Raw genomic sequence first — 15,654 nt, forward strand, 5'->3', positions numbered from 1 at the left:
GAACGTTTGACCGTATTACAGCATCCATCACAATGACACCTGCAGTGGGTACTGACATTCTATAAAGGATTAAAGAGACATGTAGGATTTTTAATGCTTTGCTAGTTTAGTCTGAAGAACAGACAGCCCAGCTCAGGAGCAGTCAGACCAATTATTTCAAACCCAAATACTCAATGGATATTAAAATATCAACAACATTAGCATCTCCACATTACATTCCACCAAATCTTTATTAAGGGAATAATTTCTCACGCAGATGAGTACTGAAAAAAAAACTCAAGGCAGTACTGATGCTCGAAAACCTGATGACTGAATGTTGGAGCATCGCAAAACAAGCAATTTAACAATTTATTACCCGCCAGGCCAGTTTGTAAAAATCCTGTACAGTTATATTACCATCGGACTCCAGGACAACACAATTTATTACTGTTCATTTCCATGGCGCCAGCGCAAATGTGCAATTGCATAATGCACAATACTTAGGTACCCTGAGTACAGGGCAGCACACTCAACAAGTACACGAGTATCCACAGGCTTTATGTGACACCTCTCATAATGAATGCCAGAGAAGCAGAGGCATGTAACAATGAGCTCGTTTCTGAAATGCCGCATGCGAGAGCTGGCTTATCTGCGTTCCCGAAGCAACTGCTTACTAACAGCAAGACCAAGCTCCATCACCCATTCATATGGACGTCGCCAATTCTGCCCTTCTCTGAGCCCTGGGCTGGCTTACACAAAGCACACCTTGACATTTTAGAAGGTGATTAAAACCTCCCTTTAAAAGTTAAAGGGATAAGAATAGCCACGCTTCAAGAATGAACTTTTAAGCTGCCCTCGCCAGACATTGTCACATGGAATGGGAATTCCTCATTACCTACTAGGGCTGTTGATAATTAAACTTCTTTGAATCTTGTTTGAAAATTTCAATTTCAAATATCTTATTTAGGTTTCAAACTTGTAATCCTGTTGTCTAGGAACAGGAGTACTGTAAGGGGGAAAGTTAGGATGATTCAAGGGGCCCTGACTGACAGGAGCCCTCTAAAAATTTAAGAAAATAAGATTTTCTGGGATGGTGGGGCCCAATTTGAGATCTTTTCATGGGGCCCCAAAATCCCTGGTGGCGCCCTTGCCTAGGCAAAATAAGGAGGCCACTTGCGTTCGGCGCTCATCCATGTTGTGCTCATGGTAGCGCTCAGTATCAAGCAGAACGATAAACAACAAGTCATGCTATTGTTTTTTCTGCAGGGCATACTGTTGGTGGCCTAAATGAAGTTCATGTATGGGTCATGCTATCTGTGCAGCCTGTAGGCAATACATTCGAAATGGAGGAGCAATGAAAAATTGTGACCACCGCATCTTAGGAGTGCCATTTGATTTGGAAATATTACGGGTTCTATACAATAACCAAGGACAAAAGTAGGCAAGCAGCAACTGCCCGACTAGCCCTCCAAAGGCCAACACTTCTTTCCCCTCCAAAGAATTTTGATCATTTCAATTTAGTCTATGTAAGCCATCCAAGCCTTTGTTTTGAATTAATGGACTCATCAGTTCTCTTTCATTTGTGCCACTGCTGATCTGTCATTTTATTCCTGTGAACAGCATCATTAGCATTATGACCTTTCTTGGCTTTATTTTGCTTAATAAAACTTCAAAATACCGCTGTCATTATTTCTTAGTCATTGCCTAGGGCTTTGAAGCTATTCAGCTACAGGTTTAATGGGAAAGTAAAATTGGGCCATACTAATATTTACTAATTTAAGCATTTTTTAATTGAAATTTTGATGGCAGAAAATTTGAACAAATCTGAACAATTATTTGATTCGTTTGAATTCAACTTTTATAAAAAATAAAAATAAAAAAAAGACATTTGCCCACTAGTGAACTTTATTCAATCAGAGTATACTGAATAAGTAATTCTGCTTGCTTTTTTTGTTCTTGATTCCTATACAAAAATGCTGTTTACAAAATGGCTGTCATCAGTGAACAAGGCAGACATGACATCAGAACTTGAGAACTTTCGCTTAAATCACAAACAAACTCAAGCGATTCCTTTCTTTTGTACAGAAACAGTTTGTTCATTTTGAGTTCATTTTGATTATTGCTGAACTAACAAACTGTGTTTGTGTTCAAAAGCGTGTGTAATTGTGAATCAAATTTGGAGACAAATGTTTCTTGATTCTGGGCCACAGTCTGTGTTTACCACTGTGCCTTATTCAGGATTGGTGCTGTGTTTTTTAGTTTTTTCTCTTTTATACACAACAGTCTGAAACAAATCAAATTAAAACTGCCAAACCAGTTAGCTGGTGCCAAACTCAATTTTCTATCATTGCTCACGCTGTTAGAAATACAAATCAGAAGAGGCCATTTTAATTCCAGGTCATTATACCCCATATATTCCAGATCAATGGCTCTATGGCTATGGTTAGCTTTCAGGACTCTCTCCCGTCAGCTTTCCATCCACTGTCACCAGACTGTTTCCCCAGAATTGTTTTCTATTTATTTACTTATTCATTTATATATTTATTCTTTTTTGGAGAGCTGGCCCATTTTTTGTCTGCAGTTTGGCTGGAGACACCTTGTCCTTTTATCTGCTCTGTTCTCTGGAGGACCGCGCTGGGCGGATTAATCATCAGCTGGGCTTCGTTTCCTCCGCTCCCCTTTGATCGCCAAACAGCGAGTGTAGAAAGCGACAGTGCGGAAACGCATTCACCCTCGTACCGTCTGAAACGAAAATGAGATAATGAGGGGAACCTGCAACACCGAGGGGAACCCAGAGCAGCTCATTGGAACAACTGAGCAGCGCTGGCAATACCTCTGGCGGGAGGGAAGGGGGGGGGGGTGAGGGCTACTGAAGCCATGCCCCCGAAAATTCTGTTGATTTATGAAAGAGCAGCAGCTTTCACACACAGTAAAATGTCCAGTGTCCACTCAACTCTAACGTGTTAATTCAACTCTCAACAGATAACCTTTGGTCCCACTCTGGAATGTGGGACCAAATGTTATCTGTTAAGAGTTGAATTAACACTGCTAGAGCTGAATTAACACTGGGCATTTGGCTGTGTAAGGGTAGATTCCTCAGTGCTCACAGATCTACAGTACAGGTTCATTCAAGTCTTTTTGAAAAACATCTTGTGGAGAAAATCCATCAGAAAACTAGGCAGTACATTTGGTTCGAGATAGATCAAAGATAAAACACACAAAAAAAAGTATTTTTCAGACGTGTTTACTAAATTCTGCCAAAGTGCGGAAAATAAGTTCAGCACGCGTCTGCTTCACATCTCCATTTCAATATCTGGCTACTTACGCTTTCCAGCAAAATGAATTGAATTAAACTGTACACAAATACTGTTCTTCATTTTCAGTTGATACTTCATGGCAGGAATAAAAAAAGCAGTTTTCCTGTGAGAGCTGTTCATATCTAGATCTCCATATCTTCCCCTGTACTTAATACATTATGTACAAAATGTGTCTGTGTGCGTCATGCGTGCATGCGTGTGTAGATGCACATGCGTGTGTGTACATGTGCGCACATCATTCTGACCTCAGGGAATTGCACTGCTCTGATCAGAGAGACTTAGAGATTAGACAACAATCACAACCACTCCGCCCATTCTAAACTCTCCACTCCCCATGGAAATTAGCCAAATGACTGTGATGGTTGGATTCATCTAGGAAACGGATTGGATTCATTTTCCCATCAATGCAATTTCTGCAACCCCCTGGACTGGGGGTGAGGTGGGGGGTGGGGGTTGAGAAATGAGGATCCATTTTAACTCCTGAAAAAATCAACACAAACATTCTTGAATTTTCCCAGAATGTGCTCTCCAGCTGCCTCTTTTGGCCAAATGAGTAAACGGACTCCAGGAACAAATTGAATGGATGGGTACAAAAAATGGATGGTACCGTTGTTGTTATTTGTGAAAACTCCTTGTCAAATATGTATTTTTTTCTTAGCATTTCATAGATGGTTCTGGTCCAGTTGAGCCCCTGGCTGTTGGACAGAGCTGATATCTCACATGGAGAAGGTCACATTGAGGGCTTTAATAGTGTAGCTTCGCACAGGGTTCTCCCTGGTACCAGGCAGGGGACAGAGGACTATCGCTCCCTTTTATGAGGGACACAGTGGCCAGGCAAACAGCAGAACAGCTACTAGCGTAGTGCACCCTGCAGCTCTTTAAAAAAAATATACCCATAAAGCCAGTGGGACGTACGTGTGTATTATACAGAATGATGAGTGGTGTGTGTCAAAAACAGGGCAGAACTGCGGCTCCAACCACTTTAACAACTCCCTCACTCGCGCTTTTTTATTTCTATGTTTTATTAGGTTTGTTCAACATCGCTCTGTGTCATTCGGCCGTTACGCAGCTATATCGCATCAGAGAATATATTTTATGGGCCCTGTTATTTAATTGCGCGGTTTAATGTGGGCCAGCTCGACTGTTTGTGATGCTCCCCTGGGAACCGTGTTGATTCCGGATGCTGCAAGTTCTGCTACCGGGAGACAGAGCCTGTCAGTTGTCAGCATCTGGACTGCGTTGTCTCTCACGATTGTACCGACCAATTCTTGGGTTACTGTCACTTTAAATGAGATGGGTATGGGTTTAATTATTGTAAAATTAAGTTAGTGGGCTTCTTGGAATGGGTGGGGGGTGGGGGGGGGACAGTGCATTCATGGACATTCTTGAGACTGGCGGCATGTATTCAAATGGCACCACAAACCAAAAGCACAATTTAGATCAAAACTACGACAACAAAGAGATGAGAAGTTAAAGATGAAATTATTAAGTTTATAGAAAAAATAAAACCTGGGTAAACGCTACACAGGGCCGGCCCGTGGCATAAACAGTCTATGCGGTTGTTTAGGGCCACAACCACTGGGGGGGGCCGCACGACCACGAGGGGGGGCCACACAATCCAATGTTTATCTAAGATAAATAACGTTATTTTCGCAATTACGTTTTTCATCCCCTATCGCGGAACTAGCAGTATTAATTTTAAACGTAATGGCAACCGAACATTTTATAACAATATAATGTAAGAAGGATTTTACCAAGCGAACAGAATCCAACAGCACTAAAAGTGTCTTGTGAGCTGAAACGTGTGTACTCCCAGCGCACGTTCTGCCTCCAGTCATGTACGCATGCCTTTAAGCCTGTGTGGAAAAAAATAAACACAAACGTGAGGACACTGATAATACCCTGTGCCAGTCCTCCTTGCTCTGACTCACCATGGCTCGTTAAGAAAAAAGAAAAAGAAATAGAAAGGAAAACTGAATTAACAGCCCTTTCATATCAGAGATGAATCCAGAGAGGAAAAAGGTTGTTGGAAGTGTTTTTTTAATCATCAGTCGAACTTCACAAAGGCCAAAGTTTTGAAGTGCAGCAGAAACAAAAATGGCTGCCACAACTATTGGCAAAAAAGGTGGCTGTGAACTAGTTTGGGGACTTCGTGTTTCAGACCATCACATGTCTAATATTCCATCATAAGAACCTTCCTTTAACATGGAAATTTCTGTGTGGCCAGACGTAATGCAGCATCAATCCTTCTCAGCAGGAGGCTGAAGTATATTGCTGTACTTGGACTCCAGACCTGTCTATCCTGCCAATAGCTTAACCCCAGCTGTTTTCCTTACCACAGACTCTCCTGCTTATTGGGGCTTTCGCATCTATACAAGCGTCTCTCTTCTTGGTATGAGTTTCCCAGATTATAGAGGGTTTAAAGGAAATGTCGACAGGAAATGGGGCCTAGCAGTCAGAACTGGAGCCAGGAGGTTTTTCAATAAAGCCGTGCTCTCCGCTCACAGCTTATGCTACGAGATGAATACAGTCGTCATGTTACAGCGTGCTGTCATCAAACCAGACAACCTGGACTTTCAGCAAATCTATGAATGATATAAAGAAGAATCAAAAAAGCACAATGCACTTTAAATGCTGTCTCTTTTGGCAGGACTGCCAGCCAGAACTGACAACACTTCAGATCTAAGGAAATAATTCTTTACACAGATATTTGTCAATCCAGAGACTCTCTGGGTGTTAATGTCCAGACTTGCTGCAGTGCTCTCTAGTCTGTAGGTCATTCTCCTCATTATGTGTTCTTATGTTCTTATGTTCTAGATGGGCTGGATGGCCTGTTCGCCTCATACGGTATTTTTATGTTCTAATATTTTAGATGGACCGAATGGCCTGTTCTCTTCATTATGTATTCTTTTTCTTGAACTTTAGTTCACTTCCATTCTAAAGGCAATCACAATCTGGCCATAATTTAATGAGTATTTGCCTGTAGCTCTTACTTGAATGTAAATTAAGTCTTTTTCTTCACACTTTGGCAGGTTCAGCAATCACTAAACTGTGTTTACAAAGGCAAAGTTGGAGTTCTTACTTTATCACATCAGGGGAGGTTGTTATTGAATCTAAGTCATAATTTACCATTTGATTTTGGTACCCTGCAGCAATTCAAAAACACAATCAATCAACCGATCTGTCGAGCAGTCGATCAGTCAGCCAATCAATTGGTCAATCAGTACAAACTCCGGTAGCATTTTAACAACTAGCTTGTTTTTGTGTGGCACAACTAATAAACAAGCTACACACCATAGTCATTCTGGCACCTACAGAAAGGTCAGGCTATAGTTTAAGAACAGCATGACTCTGTTTAGGTCATAGATTTGGTTAAAGACAAAAACATGACCCTGTTTAGGGTATACATTTGTTGCATGACTGTTGCCAGCAGCCATAACATGATGTACCCTGCTCCTGCCGAATGCTACAATACCAGCAATACAAGAACACGCCTGAATTTAACACTTATAACTTGAGAATTAAACTATGGAATTAAACAGAGGGGGCTTAACCTTGTAGGCTTTAAATACGGTGAAGACCAATGAGGTCATGAGTTCCTTTGTCCAGACCTTTCTGTGGCCATCGCTGTAAGCCTCTTTCTTAAACCCTAATGGCTTCAGCCTGTTCCCATAAAACGTCTTCAAAAGAAAAATAATTATTTTAAGAGTTGGCTTTCAGGTCTCTCTAGTGAATCCACGGTTTAAGAGGCTGAATTACGGCTTGTTCCTTCACAACTTAAAAAGCAGTCAGGTTAAAAGAAAGACACTTGGCTATCACTTTCACCAGGTATTTCTTCCGATTTCCTTTTTCATTCAGTGCCAACAATCAACACATCTGGAGAAAGCTGAAATCGATATGTTCCTTCCCAAACCTTGAGGAGGCCACAATGTTGACATTTCGGTATAATCTGAGGCTATAAAGTGGCTTTGAATTGATGCGGTGCACCAAATCAGGCCTATTATCCCACATAGATGGCAAATCGAGATATACGGTGCTTTGTCATGCATTGTCAACAAGCCATGAGCCAGCGATGAATTCACAGGAACATCAGCGTCGTCAGACAACAGTCAAAATCACACAAAACAGCAGCCAGTGAACACTGCAAAAATGAATACTGCCAGTATTAAACATTTTAAAAACTTGTGCGTTTAATTTGAACATGAAGAGCACATAATGATGATGATAGGACACTCAACCCAACAAGGTTAGAATTTACCTTGACTAAGGAATATCTAGCATTGTGTCAAGCCTGGACCAGTGCAAAACATAATACTGATATCCATTGAGAGTTTCCTGAGATGAAAGAACCAAAATAAAAATAACACATTCTATGTTTTGAAGGCTTTGATTTTAGAAATAACGCATTCGTTGAAATTAAAAAGTCCAAGTTGGTTCACCCAAAACATGAATAAACAGGAACAAGCCATAACCACAGCATTTCTTTGTTTTAACTCAATAAAGCAGAAAATATAGTCTACTTAAACTGGTTTATTTGCCCCTAACTTTCTCACTTAGGCTAATACTAATGTTGTTTTGTTAAAGTTTTTACCAATAATGGCAAACTTTTTTAAAAACAATCAGAATGATGATTCTTATAGCACATGACTGTGCTATTTGCAATCTATTTATTTATTTGTTTGTTTATTTATTTATCTTGTGCAAGCACTTTCAAGCACCGTACTTCATACTGAGAAAGAAAATCATTAAAACCACTACAGTACAAGCCCAATATATCAGTCCACAGTGAAATTCCCCTGGTTAATTAGACAATCGCACAGCCAGCTGTTTGCTCTGAGGGACTAGTTTAGAACCCGTTTTTAACATCATTAGACACAGTCGAAGCTGGAACTCAATGGAGAATTAACAAAGCTTGCCAAATTCGAGCGCAGCTCTCTTTCTCCTCATTCCCAAGCTTTAACTGTCCATCAATCACCCTCCTGTTCTTAGGGAGGCATGACCTGTGGACACCCCAAAATCCAACGTCCAATCTTTGCCATTGACCCACAACATGAAGGCTTACATACAGATAAATCAGCTCTCTGTGAAACAAGGTGATTGTACCAACAACAGTGATTCATATGAAGGGATGATTCTCTGTGTGTGGCAATGACACATTCTGCGATTTCAAGACCTTAATAATTAATTATGCAGTGAAAAAATAAAAAATAATAACCAGGGATGATGGCACCTAGTTGGTCAGAGGTAAACATCCGGAGAATTAACGGAGATCCGGAGATCAATCATATTTCGAAAAATTGCTATTGTGAGCAGGGGATCCGTTTCCATAAAATACAGTTACAAAGCCATAATAATAATAATAATAATAAAAGGCTTAGCAGCCGCTTGTGAACTCATCCATTACAAAGTCATCCATTCAGCCAGGTGCTTAAACACAGAGTGCGTAATCAGTGAGAGAGGCAGGTAAAGAGGACTCATCAAGCTCCGGCTTACATCACGTGAATACCATCTGCACTGATTATTGCAAAGGTTATTATTGCGAACACAATCATCCTCATGCGCTTGCCACTGCCTTCTCTGATTGGTTCAACAACAACTGGCTAACTCTCCCAGGTTTAGTCAGGAGTCTTTATCACCCACACACGCAGGTCTGTCTCCCTCCTCAGGGAGTCCAAAGGCCTGAAAACAAAAAAATGTATATCAAACTTATTTTAATATTCATATTTATATGAAGGATGCATGTCTTTCTGAAAGCCTGGGAGCGTCTGAAAAATGCTGATGAACAATGTCATTTTAAAAACATTGAAGTTTACCACATTAAACTCTAAATGTAAGTTTTGAAATGACATTTATAAATTATTTCTGAATAAACAAGCTGATATTATAGTGTATAAAATGTAGAAGGTCATTTGCTCATTTAGCCTGGGAAATTGGAGAAAAAACCTGTCCCTACAGAACCATATGGAGGTAGACCTTTCCACTCCTGCCTGACATACAGTACAACTTAACAAAACTTGCAACAAACAGCACGTGAACCAACAGGAAAAACAGCTCACTACAATCAAAGTAATAAGAGCCAGGAGTGTTCTATGTGGGGAGAACTGTCTTTTGGTGACTTCTAGTGTGGTGGATAATGCTTTGATTTACAATCCCCCTCAGTACAGAAGCCAGAAATCAGGAGCTGTTTACTCAACGCATTAGAGGCAAAGACACAGGCAAATTTACAAAGACTGTTCGTTGATGCGTGAACAATTTTTGTATGTAGTACCAGGAAAAAAAACCGAAGGATGTTTGGATGAACTGAACAGATGTCCAAAAAAGTAGGATGAGTATGGAAAATAACAGGTAGTCACTGTGCTCTTCACAGATAATAAAACATTATGAGCACACTGCTTGTCCCACCGCCAACAACATATATTCTCAAGGACCAGAATCTAACTATGCTTGAAATAAAGCCTCTCTCCACTGCAAACCGAACAGGTTAAATGCGGAAGGCTGTGGAAGTGAAGCCATCAAAACACCTGGAACGGACAGTATATACCTGGAACACAATACCTGGAACATACAACAATACCTGGAACAGCTGCACACAGAACATGTTGGAAGTAGATATGTTCCATTATACGGTCACTAGCTTGATGATAAATTGATGAGATGGGACTCAAAATTCCCTTCCAGACTGGGAGGAAAAGTACTGGGAATAAAAACGGTTTGGGCACCATTCCAACAGCCACCGAATGATTTGTTTGTGACAGACTTTCCTATGTTTTTTATTTCTTTTTTGTTTAAAAAAGAGCATATTTTCCAGAGTACAGAGCAAACACAAAATCAAAGAGGAGAAACAGTTCCCTGCCTTGATTTTCCAGCTGGGCAGACACTATGCAATGCAAAGCATTGTGGTCCTGCAGGACCGTTACAGAGTTTTTCCTTATTGCAGAGTTTTCCTCCATAAAACAGTTTTATGTGTGTGTGTGTGTGTGTGTATGTGTGATTGGGTGTGTGTATGAGCGAGCGTGTGTGTTTGTGAGTCTAAAAGAAAGGAGACAGCAGTCCTGTGTGGGTGCACTTGTTTGTCTGCGACATGCACTGAGAAAGGCATTCATGTTTCCCCTCCAAGCACTGGACTTTGGCTTTGTCCCCCTGGCAGTAGTTCTGTCATTTCTGCCAACTATTGTCAGCAGGTACTCTGGGTCTTACAGTAGGTCTCAAAAGGCATTTGGACCATCTTCAGTGTTTTCAGTGTTAGAACACCGCAGGGTCTGCATGGCATGTGAATTGCTTTTTGTGTTACATCCATTCGTGTTTGCCCGCTAATGGATGTAAAACTGCCGCTTCCGATTGTCGCGTGTTCACAGGGGGCTGGACCAATTCCAACGGGCAATTTTCCTATTCGCCAGCAGAGACATGAACTCTGTGAACTCATAAAACATGTAGTCATTTTGCATCACCTTGTGCTTGGACCCAGCACTGTCTCACAAGCATCGCAGAGCACAGGAAGTGAACATTAAAAAAAACTGGAAACACCAGGATGGGTGAGGGATGCCAAATATATGCAAAGCAGAGTACACAACACACACCTCGGTGTTTAATTAAGCAAAACAGAGCACACAACACACACCTGAGCCTTCAATGTGTGTTGTGTGCAGGGACTGTAAAAGAGGGGTGATTGTTGGAGAGGAGAGCTCAGACGGTGAAAGAGAGGTTATTGTTGTTGGGGAGTGCTCAGTGACTGAAAGAGAGGTGATAGATGGAGAGGAGAGCTCAGTGACTGTGAAATCACTTTGGCTGGGATAGCATAATAAAGGACGATGGCTATACTTGTATTATTCTCACGAACGGTGAGAACTGTCAAAGCTGTGTTGCTACCAACAGAAATCATGTTCGTAGTGCAGAAAAAGAAAAGCAGGAGGAGGATTGAATTCAAGCTACAATCTCTTTTAAATGTGACCCGCGACAGTTAGACGAGTTGGACCCTCCAGCCCTCGAGCCACAGGGATGTGAACCGCAGCCCCGCTAAGCGGAGGTTGCTTTCAGCGCGCTCACAGAAGCGACGCTACGGAGGCGAAATGTCACAGAAAACCTCAAAAACACAAAAGCTGAGCCGTGCCGTTAGCACTGAGCGCTTTTGGGTTTAGCGCTGGAAAAGGTCAGGCTGAATTCCCTCTCCGCTTAATAGCTGAGGCAACAGGAACTGAGCGGAGGCACAGTGGCGACGGAAACCACCAATCACAAATCAGAGAGAGGGGTCAAGGCCACACCCAAAAACTGTGCTGCATTGATGGGGGCATTTAGGCCACGCCCAGTGACTGTGCTGTGTTGACGGGTGCATTAAGACCACGCCCAGTGACTGCTTGTCGTGTTGACGGGTGCATTAAGGTCACGTCCAGGGACGGTGTGTTTCGTACAGCAGGGCATTACGCAGCCTGTAAATGGGTCTGTATGAATCACTACATAAAAACAGCAGAATAAAGAGAGGAAGCCCATGAAATCACACCGGTGCTGTGTTTAATTACCCCGTAATCAAAAAGCACTTAGTGAAATGCACCTGAAACACACGGATATCCGTGTGGTGCTCACCCCCCAACGCTCTGTCACACACAACAAAAAGTGTTTCCCTCCCAACGCTCTGTCGCACGCAGTGAAGACTGCGTCAAACCCAAAGCTCTCCCACACACAGTGAAGACTTCGTCAAACCCAAAACTGTCATACACAGTGAAGACTGCATCAAACCCAAAGCTGTCGCACACACAGTGAAGACTGCATCAAACCCAAAGCTGTCGCACACACAGTGAAGAGTGCGTCATCTGCTTCGCTCTCTGACACACAAAGTATCTTTCACTCCAGAGGCATGTTGGTCTGTAGCATGCGTGCGTGTGTATGCATGTGTGTGTATGTGTGTGTGTATGTGTGTGTGTGTGTGCGTGTACGGGTGTGTACATGTCTGAGTGTGTGTGCGTATGTGTGTGTGTCTGAGGGTGTGTCTCTGAGCGTGTGTGTGCACGCGTACGTGTCTGAGTGTGTGTGTGTGTGTATGTGTGAATGCGCATGTGTTTGTGCACGCATGACTGTATGCGTGCGTATGTGTGTGCAGGTGTGCATGTCTGAGTGTGTGCGTGTGTGTGTGTGTGTGTACATGTCAGTGTGCACGCATTCGTGCGTGCGTGTGCACCTGCGTTGTTGTATAACATTTCAATGCCACATGCTCTTATCTGTCCTGCCCAATATGGGCCTGAATGTTGACTTAAGGAACCCACTCTGTCTGCCTGCTATGGACTGTAAAATGTTGATCAATATTTGACGGCTTTACTGCTGTACATTCAGTGAAATCACTCAGGAAATTAATCTGAAATGTCACGCACCACACAGCTAGAAGGGTCACTAGCTGCTGACAATAAACTACACAGGGTAGAAGTCTTTAAGAAGCAAACTAAAAGATCTACGAGTGAAGCCACAAGAGGAACCAAACCAACCAATGTGAGGGCCAGTTCTCACTCAATGGAGCAACCAATCAGAGAGTTAGCTCTCACACACTGGACCAGCCAATCAAAAGGCTCACTCTCACACAATCAGAACTGACTTTAACTTATGAATACGGTCATTAGCAGCATTTCCTGAAAAGGGAAAAAAAAAGCTTCATATTTAAGTAGCTGTGTTGATTGCCTTAACGCTACTCAAAATCGAAAAGGTTTGCTTCAGTCATTGGTTTTTACAAGCACACTATGCCATGATCAACAAAACCAGAAGAGATGAGTTGAAATATATAGGTCTGCAAAGGCTTAAACGCCATTTCTAAGGCTCTGGGACTCCTAACCTAACCACAGTGAGAGCCATTATCTCCAAATGGAGAATACTGACTGACAAAATTTATCCAGAGGCACAGCAACAACTCATCCAGGAAGTCACAAAAGGTCCCAGGAGAACATCCAAAGAACTGCAGGCATCTCTAGCCTCAGCTCATAACTCCACAAAACAAGAAAGGGATGAGGCAATAATGGGATTCATGGGGAAGTAGCGGAGTGGAAACCACTGCTGACCAAGAGAAACTTCTTAAGGAGAATGTCCGGGCATCTGTCTATGAGATAAGCTGAGGCGTAACTGGGTTATGCAGCAAGACGATGATCCAATAATTTTTGAAATGTGTTTGCATTTACTCAGCTTCATCTAATATTACATATGTCTAAAGATCAGAAATCATTTAGTATGACAAATGTACAACAATAGAGGAAACTAGGAAAGTGGCAAATCATACTTTTTCATTACACTTCATGAGGAATGCAGCCAACCGTGACAAATTTGGATCGGCGGCATAGAAGATTCGAAGCTGAGAGACATGGGCTCTCCTCTCTCACCCTGTCGGCACCAGAGCCCCAGACAGGGACTTTACCCCCCCCCCCCCCATGCAGGCCCCCGGTGTGGAATGCCACTCAAACACATCCACACGTGGGCCTATTTTTATTGTGGGGCCCAGCGCTTTGTGTGCTGTTCCGCTTTCATTAGTGGGGGGAAAAGCCGGCTGTCGGTATGATTGACTGATATCGAAAGCCCGGATGAGCAGCTTACACGGGTGTAATTGCCAGGCTTGTGGTGAGCTTTTGGTCTCCAAGAGATAAAAACAAAGCGCATTACCCTCGCATCCGATCCTGAGCCGCCCCATGTCCTCCACTGATAGTAAATGATTTAAAAGCCAAACGAAAACACTGTGAAAGTTTTTTTTTATTTTTAAAAACAAGGTTATTAAATAATGTGAAATACCGAGGAGCGTACATCGAGCCATTTGGAGCAATCCACAGCCCGTGGCCCGATCGTGTGCTTTATGTGCTGCTACAGACTCCTGGAAATTGGCTTACCGCATTCACACTCTGAATAAAGCTGGAATTTTTGAGGCCATTTCAGTTTTTTTTTTGGCTGTAATGCAACAGCGGGGCCAGCCCTACAAACGCGAATGTCTGTGAGTGACTGACTGACTGAGTGATGAAGTTACACCATTGGTTGGCCGAGTTATGAAGTTACACCATTGGTGGACCGGATCATGTGTGTTAGGTCCAGCCATATACTAGGTTTTAACCTGGTCTTGTTGTCCTCTAAATGAGCGGTGTGCATGGAATGCGCAAAGCAAGTCCAGTCAGGAAACTGAAAATTGCAGCCGACCAATCGGTCAGCCCCAGCAACTGCAGACTCACACGTTTCCATAATCAACCAATTGCATACACACAACACTTTTCTCTTACCCATCCAATCACAGGCACACATCACCAATGGAGCACCTTTTTAAACCAACAAAACATCTCTCAGTGCTGCTTTTGCATGCTTCACTGCTCTGTTCAGAATTACGCTCACCCTCCACCTCCCCAGTACCACCTGTTGTATGGATCTGCTTCTAGATACTGGGAAATTTTCTAGTATTCCTCCTGTTTAGCAGGAGAAATGTATAGTACTCCCTGTTAGACAGGGTAGTGCATGCAGGTGCACTAATACCTGAAGCAGATCCATTCAGCACCAAACCAAAAATGTATTTACATATTCATGCAAATATTCTAATGCGTGAGTCGTCCTGACTGGAGTTAGTTTGAGCAGTTGGGAGCGTCGCTGCTGACTCCCCTAGGACAAATAAGCAGTGGAGTCTTTAACAACAAACACAAAACCAGCCACCTGTGACTCAGCAGCACCAGCAACTTCCCCTTAAGTCTCTTTCAATAAATACACTGGGCAATGTTAGCAGCAGGACCCACAGGTCTGTAAAGTCAAAGCTTGTTTGAAAACCTTTCTAAAATGAAATACAGGCGGAATTTGAAATATACTATAGGCAAAATACATCATCACGATTTCTAGGTGCATCGCATTGCATAAACAACTATATTTTCACTGGGGCTAGAGTAGATTTAATATTGGCTTCCCCTAGAGTCCTGTACTCTTCTATTTGCATTATCACATAACTGAATATTAAAGTCAGAAAAATTCAGCATCAGCACTTTGAACATGAGAACTGCTTAAATGAAAATAAAGGTGATCTTCTTGCTGGCATGCATCATCATGGAATCATTACACGTATAAGGACTACTGAGACTTACTTGAATAACTGCCCTGCTAAAACATCCGCTAAATAGAGACAATACCCTTCAGGAAGGCATTTTAACTCACACATGGGAAAGCAGCGGTTTTTATGACCACTGCAAAACTGAATCATCGTGTTTATGCGTAAAAGTAGCCTAAATTTCTGCAGTATTGGTGTGAAGAGCAGTTTATCTAGGTTGTTTATAACCAGCATGTGCATGGAATGATGCAACAATAAATAAAAATAAAAAAACTCCTATAAAAACTTTTTTAAGGGGAAAACAGCAGACCAGCAGATCCAGTGGTC

General features: G+C 42.3%; 1 long non-coding RNA gene across 1 annotated transcript in view; it reads right to left on the minus strand.

Annotated features, from left to right (window-relative positions):
- Nucleotides 1-2,320: 2,320 nt before the first annotated feature.
- The window catches only part of LOC118231218, a 46,276-nt gene continuing 32,942 nt past the window's right edge, over nt 2,321-15,654 (minus strand). The window contains exon 3 of the long non-coding RNA XR_004766021.1: nt 2,321-2,721. This is a non-coding gene — a long non-coding RNA (uncharacterized LOC118231218). The remainder of the gene's footprint in view (nt 2,722-15,654) is intronic.

The sequence above is a fragment of the Anguilla anguilla genome, chromosome 7, assembly GCF_013347855.1.
Source record: "Anguilla anguilla isolate fAngAng1 chromosome 7, fAngAng1.pri, whole genome shotgun sequence".
NCBI lineage: Eukaryota > Metazoa > Chordata > Actinopteri > Anguilliformes > Anguillidae > Anguilla > Anguilla anguilla.